The sequence below is a fragment of the Salvelinus namaycush genome, chromosome 1 (genome assembly GCF_016432855.1).
Source record: "Salvelinus namaycush isolate Seneca chromosome 1, SaNama_1.0, whole genome shotgun sequence".
NCBI classification, from domain to species: domain Eukaryota; kingdom Metazoa; phylum Chordata; class Actinopteri; order Salmoniformes; family Salmonidae; genus Salvelinus; species Salvelinus namaycush.
The window spans coordinates 12,442,958-12,453,427 of NC_052307.1; positions in this window are offsets into that span (position 1 = coordinate 12,442,958).

Below are 10,470 nucleotides of genomic sequence, written 5' to 3' on the forward strand. Positions count from 1 at the left end.
CTTTGTCATTTTTACTAATGTCGAGGTCCAAAAAATGTATGTTATCCTTGCTGTACTCCATAGTTAGTTTGATGTTAGGGTTAATGCTGTTAAGGTATTGGTGGAAGGAAATAAGTTCATCTGAGCCGGACCAAAACAGGCAAACATCATCAATATAGTGTCCCCACCATATAATCCGGTCAAAGAAATGGTTATTAGAAGGATCCAAAATGAAGTCATTTTCCCATTTACCCAAGTACAAACCAGCGTAGGAAGGGCTGTAGCAAGCTCCCATGGCACATCCTTTGACCTGTTTAAAAATACGGTCCTGAAAGATAAAGATGTTATGATTAAGAGTCCATTCAGTCAGTGAGACAATTAATTCTGTAGGAGGCATCTCAGTTTCAGGTCGGGTATTCAAGAAATGGTGTATAGCTGCCAAACCTTGTTCATGCTCAATGGCGGTGTATAGAGACTCCACATCCATGGTGACTAAAAAGGAAGCTGTACCTACAGTATATTGCTAAATTCCTTAATTTTGTTCAACACATCTGTGGTATCTTGAAGATAGGCTGGAAGTGACGTCAGAAAAGGCTTAATAAAGTAATCAATGTACTTAGAGATGGGCTCTGTCAGACTTTCATTACCACTAATGACTGGTCTGCCTGGGGGATTTACAAGATTTTTGTGGACTTTTGGAAGAAGGTAAAAAGAAGCCATACGCGGACTGCCATTGAAAATAAATTTGAACTCATTGTCTGAAATGTAGCCATTCTCCTTAGCTCCTGTGAGGATCCCTTTCAATTCAGTTTTTAGGTCCTCTGTATGGTTGAAGGTAAGAGATTGGTAGAATTTATCATTGTCTAATTGACGGTAGGCTTCTGTCACATATTTGTCTTTACTCCACACTACTGTAGCACCACCTTTGTCTGCTTTTTTAACCACAATCCGTTCATTTTTGGACAATGATTCAACTGCATCCCTCTCTGTCTTAGAAAGATTACGTCGTGTTTGGTTGGAGTCAATTTTACCCTTAAACAGATTCTCCACATCAAATTTCACTTTCTTGGCAAATGTATTTAGTGTGGCATTCTGGACGATGGGACAAAAAGTGGACTTGGGCTTAAAAGGTGTTTTTGAGGGAACAGAAACTGCTTGACCTGAGACACTGGTGTCTGTAGTTGGAGAGATGTTTTGCTTGTACCAGGCCTTCAGATGTAGATTCCTGTAGAAACGAAATAGGTCAATCTTTGTATTAAATTCATTAGTTGAATATGTGGGGGCAAAGGACAGTCCTTTAGACAATACCCTTATGCAATCATCAGAAAGGGGTTCTCCAGAAATGTTGATCACAGCCTTGTTCTGGTCCTGCTCCGTGTGGTTGGATAGTCTTGATTTCTTCCTCCCCCTCCGTGTTGGCCTCTTCCGCGTCCTCTTCCTCTCTTGTTGAGGAACCTGCGTGACTCTCTTCCTGATCTAAAAAATCTTGGGAGGAGCTGGCCTCTGAGTGTCTGGGGTGATCCTCATCGTCACTGCTTGAAAAGTTCAAAGAAACAGATCTAGGCTTCCTTCTCTGCGGATGTGATACTGAATTCTTGCGTGTTGGTTTTCTCCAGGCAAAGACCTTGCCATCTCTATAGTCTACTTCATCTCTTCTAAATTTTCTTAGCTTGTCTTGTTTCAATGTCAGAGTGAATGTGTCTACTTTCTCTTTCAAGATCTCATCACATTGTGCTTTGTTAGAATTGTCACTGTGTTCTGTGATTTTCCTTTTTACTTCTTCAATTTCTGTTTGGACTACTTGTCTGTCCTTTTTAGATTCTTCTATTAGAAGTAGCATTAGGTCAAAAGAACACTTGTTGAGAATAGCCTCCCATTTATCTCTAAATTCAGTTTTACCTTGTGCTCCATTAGCTGGAAACTTCATAATACGGAGTCCTCTGGGGATTAGGCCTTTCCTCCAATAGTCAGACAAGGTGATAGAATTGAGGTCAAGTTTGGTATCTTTCTCCATAAGGTGTTGCAAGTCTCTGTAAGCCTTGTTTAAGTCCATTCCTGTATTCTCTGTGGCTGTCATCTCATCTAGCAATGAGGTAGTGGTAATAATCCTTTGGCCCTCCTCATGAGAATAGGAACATCTTGTAGCCTCTTGGGTAAAATCCATAGTTTGAGTTGTAAAATGTCCTCAAAAACACAGAAAAAAATTACTGTGGAGCTGCTTCCTCTAAGCACCACCCAAGTGCTATGCTTAACTAGTAGAAAGAGGAGGAAGGGAAGCGCTACTAAGATACACAAAAGTAAATTATGGTAGACAGAAGGTGCTCTTTGGTAAAATGGGTAAATTGGTCATCAAAAAGAAAGGAGGACCAAGGCATTCTTCATATAATTAATTAAAAGGCCTTTATTAGTATGGCATGTTCAATAGAAACAAAGTGTTAAAAATCCGACACGAGTAGAGATACTGGGGTGCAAGGGAGAAAAAGAATATATATATACAGTGGGGCAAAAAAGTATTTAGTCAGCCACCAATTGTGCAAGTTCTCCCACTTAAAAAGATGAGAGAGGCCTGTAATTTTCATCATAGGTACATTTCAACTATGACAGACAAAATGAGAAAAAAAATCCAGAAAATCACATTGTAGGATTTTTAATGAATTTATTTGCAAATTATGGTGGAAAATAAGTATTTGGTCACCTACAAACAAGCAAGATTTCTGGCTCTCACAGACCTGTAACTTCTTCTTTAAGAGGCTCCTCTGTCCTCCACTCGTTACCTGTATTAATGGCACCTGTTTGAACTTGTTATCAGTATAAAAGACACCTGTCCACAACCTCAAACAGTCACACTCCAAACTCCACTATGGCCAAGACCAAAGAGCTGTCAAAGGACACCAGAAACAAAATTGTAGACCTGCACCAGGCTGGGAAAGACTGAATCTGCAATAGGTAAGCAGCTTGGTTTGAAGAAATCAACTGTGGGAGCAATTATTAGGAAATGGAAGACATACAAGACCACTGATAATCTCCCTCGATCTGGGGCTCCACGCAAGATCTCACCCCGTGGGGTCAAAATGATCACAAGAACGGTGAGCAAAAATCCCAGAACCACACGGGGGGACCTACCTCCTCCTATCTTTGGAGGGAGTTGAAAGTCTGTGTTGCCCAGCAACAGCCCCAAAACATCACTGCTCTAGAGGAGATCTGCATGGAGGAATGGGCCAAAATACCAGCAACAGTGTGTGAAAACCTTGTGAAGACTTACAAAAAACGTTTGACCTCTGTCATTGCCAACAAAGGGTATATAACAAAGTATTGAGATAAACTTTTGTTATTGACCAAATACTTATTTTCCACCATAATTTGCAAATAAATTCATTAAAAATCCTACAATGTGATTTTCTGGATTTTTTTTTCTCATTTTGTCTGTCATAGTTGAAGTGTACCTATGATGAAATTACAGGCCTCTCTCATCTTTTTAAGTGGGAGAACTTGCACAATTGGTGGCTGACTAAATACTTTTTTGCCCCACTGTAAATAAATAAAATAACAATATGGGGATGAGGCAGTTGGATGGGCTATTTACAGATGCGCTATGTAACGGTGCAATGATCTGTAGGCTGCTCTGATAGCTGATGCTTAATGATAGTGAGGAAGATATGAGTCTCCAGCTTCAGTGATTTTTGCAATTCGTTCCAGTCATTGGCAGCAGAGAACTGTAAGGAGAGGCGGCGAAAGGAGGAATTGGCTTTGGGGTTGACCAGTGAAATATACCTGCTGGAGCGCGTACTACGGGTGGGTGCTGCTATGGTGACCAGTGAGCTTAGATAAGGCGGGGCTTTACCTAGCAAGGACTTATAGATGACCTGGAGCCAGTGGGTTTGGCGACGAATATGAAGCGAGGGCCAGCCAACGAGAGAATACAGGTCGCAGTGGTGGGTAGTATATGGGGCTTTGGTGACAAAACTGATGGCACTGTGATAGACTGCATCCAATTTGCTGAGTAGAGTGTTGGAGGCTATTTTGTAAATGACATCGCCGAAGTCAAGGATCAGTAGGATAGTCAGTTTTACGAGGGTATGTTTGGCAGCATGAGTGAAGGATGCTTTGTTGCGAAATAGGAAGCCGATTGTAGATTTAATTTTGGATTGGAGATGCTTAATATGAGTCTGGAAGGAGAGTTTACAGTCTAACCAGACACCTAGGTATGTGTAGTTGTCCACATATTCTATGTCAGAACCGTCCAGAGTAGTAATGCTAGGTGGGCGGGCGGGCGCGGGCAGCAATCGGTTGAAGAGCATGTATTTAGTTTTACTTGCATTTAAGAGCAGTTGGAGGCCACGGAAGGACAGTTGTATGGAATTGAAGCTCGTCTGGAGGTTAGTTAACACAGTGTCAAAAGAAGGGCCAGATGTATACAGAATGGTGTCGTCTGCGTGGAGGTGGATCAGAGAATCACCAGCCGCAAGAGCGACATCATTGATGTATACAGAGAAAAGAGTCGTGCTGAGAATTGAACCCTGTGGCACCCCCATAGAGACTGCCAGAGCTCCGGACAACAGGCCCTCCGATTTGACACACTGAACTATATCTGAGAAGTAGCTGTTGAGCCAGGCGAGGCAGTCATTTGAGAAACCAAGGCTGTTGAGTCTGCCGATAAGAATGCGGTGATTGACAGAGTCGAAAGCCTTGGCCAGGTCGATGAATACGGCTGCACAGTATTGTCTTTTGTCGATGGCGATTATGATATTGTTTAGGACCTTGAGCGTGGCTGAGGTACACCCAGGACCAGCTCGGAAACCAGATTGCATAGCGGAGAAGGTACGGAGGGATTCGAAATGGTCGGTGATCTGTTTGTTAACTTGACTTTGGAAGACCTTAGAAAGGCAGAGTAGGATAGATATAGGTCTGTAACAGTTTGGGTCTAGAGTGTCTCCCACTTTGAACAGGGGGATGACCACGGCAGCTTTCCAATCTTTGGGGATCTCAGACGATACGAAAGAGAGGTTGAACAGGCTAGTAATAGGGGTTGCAACAATTGCGGTGGATCATTTTAGAAAGAGAGGGTCCAGATTGTCTAGCCCAGCTGATTTGTAGGGGTCCAGATTTTGCAGCTCTTTCAGAACATCAGCTATCTGGATTTGGATGAAGGAGAAATGGGGGGGGCTTGGGCAAGTTGCTGTGGGGGGGTGCAGAGCTGTTGACCCAGGTAGGGGTAGCCAGGTGGAAAGCAAGGCCAGCCATAGAAAAATGCTTATTGAAATTCTCGGTTATCGTAGATTTATCAGTGGCGACAGTGTTTCCTAGCCTCAGTGCAGTGGGCAGCTGGGAGGAGGTGCTCTTATTCTCCATGGACTTTACAGTGCCCCAGAACCTTTTGGAGTTTGTGCTACAGGATGCATATTTCCATTTGAAAAAGCTAGCCTTTGCTTTCCTAACTACCTGTGTATATTGGTTCCTAACTTCCCTGAAAAGTTGCATATCGCGGGGGCTATTCGGTGCTAATGCAGTACGCCACAGGATGTTTTTTGTGCTGCTCAAAGGCAGTCAGGTCTGGAGTGAACCAAGGGCTATATCTGTTCCTGGTTCTACATTTCTTGAATGGGGCATGCTTATTTAAGATGGTGAGGAAAGCACTTTTAAAGAATAACCAGGCATCCTCTACTGACGGAATGAGATCAATATCTTTCCAGGATACCCGGACCAGGTGGATTAGAAAGGCCTGCTCGCTGAAGTGTTTTAGGGAGCGTTTGACTGTGATGAGGGGTGGTCGTTTGACCGCGGACCCATTACGGACGCAGGCAATGAGGCAGTCATTGCTGAGATCCTGGTTGAAGACAGCAGAGGTGTATTTAGAGGACAGGTTGGTCAGGATGATATCTATGAGGGTGCCCGAGTTTACGGATTTGGGGTTGTACCTGGTAGGTTCCATGATAATTTGGGTGAGATTGAGGGCATCTAGCTTAGATTGTAGGACGGCCGGGGTGTTAAGCATATCCCAGTTTAGGTCACCTAACAGTACAAACTCTGAAGATAAATGGGCGGATATTAATTCACATATGGTGTCCAGGGTGCAGCTGGGGGCTGAGGGGGGTCTGTAACAAGCGGCAACAGTGAGGGACTTATTTCTGAAAAGGTGGATTTTTAAAAGTAGAAGCTCGAACTGTTTGGGCAAAGACCTGGATAGCATGACAGAACTCTGCAGGCTGTCTCTGCAGTAGATTGCAACTTCACCCCGTTTTTGGCAGTTCTGTCTTGGCGGAAAATGTATACACATACATAGAGGCATTTTTCAGCTATGATTTTACCAGTCAGAATCCAGAATGGATATCACAATGTGGCCAGCACAGGAAGTAATACACCCTTACAACAATCTACTTTTTGATCTTCTTGACTTCTTATCTGGTAAACTGCTACTATGTGTCAAGAAAATAGCCCCAATTAGGTGTCAGTGTACTCCAGTAAAAAAGGCTGGTTTAGATTAAAAACTATTGCCCTGTGTCACCGTTCATAGGGGCATGAGAGACTAGTCAGTGGTAGAATTGAGTTGGCACTTTATTGGCCCAAACACCCACAGACCCACAAGGTTGAGGTTACTCATGGACAGTTATTAGTAAAACATTTTTTTGCATTGATGCATTGTGTCTTCTAACTGTCCAAGAATAGGATCCAAAGTGTTAGGAAATATTTGTTCCCATAAATACAAAGGAGGATATTCTCTCATCATACCTCTGGCACTTTAGTCAGACTGCCAAACTGTGCACCACAGAGCCAATCAGGAGAGAATACATACAGGTCAAGGGTGCCAATTGAAAGTCAAGGGGTGTGTCTGTGCCTTTTGGATTACTCTCTCTTTACAGAGAACCCCTGTGGTTCAATTCAATAGCTACCCTAGTGACAGAGCCAGCAGCCAACTTTTTCACAGTATGTCAAAAAAAAATATTACACCTATGAATGTATGTAAAATGCTAATATGTATTAGATCCAGTACGATGGAATAACTAAGACCTGAATTTGAATGCAGCGTGTTCCGATTCCTCCTTCTCTTTTTGTCCAGCAGGGTCAACCAAAAACACTTGGCCTAATGGTTCATGCAGATACTGGGGAAGCAATATAGAAATGTATTGATCCCTTAAATGATTTTACTATTAAACTATCACAACCCTCATACCTCTTCACAAAAATGTACCTAAATCAATTTTGGGAAAAGGATTTTACTCACAAAAGACAAAGGAATGTATTTTTCCAGTTAGAAATAGTAGGCCATGCATCAAATAACTATTTTCATCAGAAAAACGAACCCTCAAATGCACTATTGCATTTTGTAAGTTGTCTGCAGGTGGCTTGTTGTGAATGCACTCAAATATCAAGTCATTATCAGGTTATGTAAGCTGCGTTCTAATACTCAAAGTAGAAGGATTTGTCTTAATGTACAGTATATGAAGGTGATGCTATGAAAAGGATTCTAAATATCAAGTCATTATCAGGTTATGTAAGCTGCGTTCTAATACTCAACGTAGAAGGATTTGTCTTAAACAACCTCTTATGGCTGCAAGCCCGAGGTCGGTACACCTATGACAACATCCCCCACCCCCCCCACACTGATTAGCATCGCTAGCATAGCGTCACAATTAAATAGTAGCATCTAAATATCATTAAATCACAAGTCCAAGACACCAAATGAAAGATACAGATCTTGTGAATAAAGCCACCATTTCAGATTTTTAAAATGTTTTACAGGGAAGACAAAATATGTAAATCTATTAGCTAACCACGTTAGCAAAAGACACCATTTTTCTTTGTCCACCATTTTTTCTCTCCACCAGTAGCTATCACCAATTCGGCCAAATAAAGATATTGATAGCCACTAACCAAGAAAAAACCTCATCAGATGACAGTCTGATAACATATTTATTGTATAGGATAGGTTTTGTTAGAAAAATGTGCATATTTCAGGTATAAATCATAGTTTACAATTGCACCCACCATCACAACTCGACTAGAATAAATACACTGAGCAACGTGTATTACCTAATTACTAATCATAAAACATTTCTTAAAAATACACAGCTCACAGCAATGGAAAGACACAGATCTTGTGAATTCAGACAATATTTCAGATGTTCTAAGTGTTTTACAGCGAAAACACAATAAATCGTTATATTAGCATACCACATGTGCAAACGTTACCAGAGCATTGATTCTAGCCAAAGAGAGCGATAACGTAATCATCGCCAAAATATATTAATTTTTTCACTAACCTTCTCAGAATTCTTCCGATGACACTCCTGTAACATCATATTACAACATACATATAGAGTTTGTTCGAAAATGTGCATATTTAGCCACAAAAAAACGTGGTTATACAATGACAAAACTAGCAAAACTAGCCTGAAAATGTCGGGCGCCATATTTGACAGTGATCTTGTCTCATGATTAACTATTCATAAACTTGACTAAAAAATATAAGTTGGACAGCTATCGAAAGACAAATTAGTTCTTAATGCAATCGCTGAATTACATTTCTAAAATTATCCTTACTGTGCAATACAGGGTTCGCCAAGCGAAGCTATACCAAAGAAAATGGCGGAATATGCGTTTAAAATTTTTCGACAGAACAACGATTTATCATCTTAAATATTTCTTACTATGAGGTGATCTTCCATCAGAATCTTGGGCAATGTATCCTTTCTTGGGTCTAATCTTCTTTTGGTCGAAAGATGTCCTCTTGTCCGTCGAAATGCCCACTAACGTTCGACCGGTACTGGAAACGTGCCCAAAGCTTCAAAGTGCATCACTAAGAATTGCCTCAAAATCGCACTAAACGGATATAAATTGCTATAAAACGGTTTAAATTAACTACCTTATGATGTCTTTAACACCTATAACGAGTAAAAACATGACCGGCGAAATATTACTGGCTAAACCCAAGCTTGGAAAGAGAGCAGGTCCAACGTCCATCGTGCGTCAGGCGCAGCAGGAAAAGAACGGTACATCCGGTCTTTGGCTTTTTATACAGGCCCTGATTGCGCAATCGACTCCATTCAAATTGTCACCTCTTACTGACATCTAGAGGAAGGCGTGGGCAGTGTTTGTATCCTCATAGGATTTACAGGGACTTTAAAACTGACCTGGGACCAGAGGCCAACATTTCTGAAATCTCACTCCATATCAGGAAAAGTGCTGTAGAATGAGTTCTGTTCCACTCAGAGACATAATTCAAACGGCTATAGAAACTAGAGAGTGTTTTCTATCCAATAATAACAATAATATGCATATTGTACGAGCAAGAATTGAGTACGAGGCCGTTTGAAATGGGCACCTTAAACAGAGCTACTCAATACTGCCCCTGCAGCCATAAAAAGTTAATGTACAGTATATGAAGGTGATGCTATGAAAAGGATTCTTTCACGTTATCAAGCTCACTGACTGACAAATCACTGCCTATTACTGTGATTAAAAAGAGCATATGAAACACTGTTTTTCATGAGGCCTACCTGTGTGCCTTCCTTTAAGCACCTCCTAAGGGCTACTAGGGTAGCCTAGTGGTTAGAGCGTTGGACTAGTAACTGAAAGGTTGCAAGTTCGAATCCCCGAGCTGACAAGGTACAAATCTGTCGTTCTGCCCCTGAACAGGCAGTTAACCCACTGTTCCTAGGCTGTCATTGTAAATAACAATTTGTTCTTAACTGACTTGCCTAGTAAAATATATATATTTTTTTTTAAATGACCAAGGAGCTATTGACATTTTAAATGTATAAAAATTCATGTAAAACCGTTTGAGATGAAAATGGACAAGCTAAATGGTGTGCAATATAGAAGGGTAGTCAGTGGACATTCAGAACCTTGTTTGAAGTTATTAGGTCACATGACCAAGGAGCTATTGAAATTTTTAATTTGGAAAATTTCATGTAAAACCATGTGAGATAAAAATGTACAAACTAAAGTGTGTGCAATGTGTAGGCCCACTGAGTGGACATTATGAACCTTGTTTTAAGTTAGTAGGCCACATGACCAAGGAGCTATTGAACATTTCAATATAGAAAAATTCATGTAAAAACGTGTGAGATGAAAATGGACAAACTAAAGGGTGTGCAATATAGAAGGGTAGTCATTGGACATTCTGAACCTTGATTGAAGTCACTAGGTCATATGACCAATGAGCTATTGAAATTAAAAAATGTAAACAAATAATTTAAAATAGTGCAAGATGTAAATCGATAAAAAAAAAAGTGTGTGCAATGTGTGTCTATGCCATCGGGTTAGCTACAACCAGTTTTTAAAGTTTTAGGAGTATTGGTTAAAGAGCTATTGACATTTGAAAAATTAGATTTGTCACTATGTTGACGTCCCTAACTGCTGTTGGTGGACGTAAGGAAAACTACAGGCGAATATCCAACCTGAAACTGTCTTTACCTCGGTTCTTAATTCCATTGAAACTAAATGGACAAAACATGATCTTAGTGCTACGATGCTTTTGTGGAAGCCAGACCT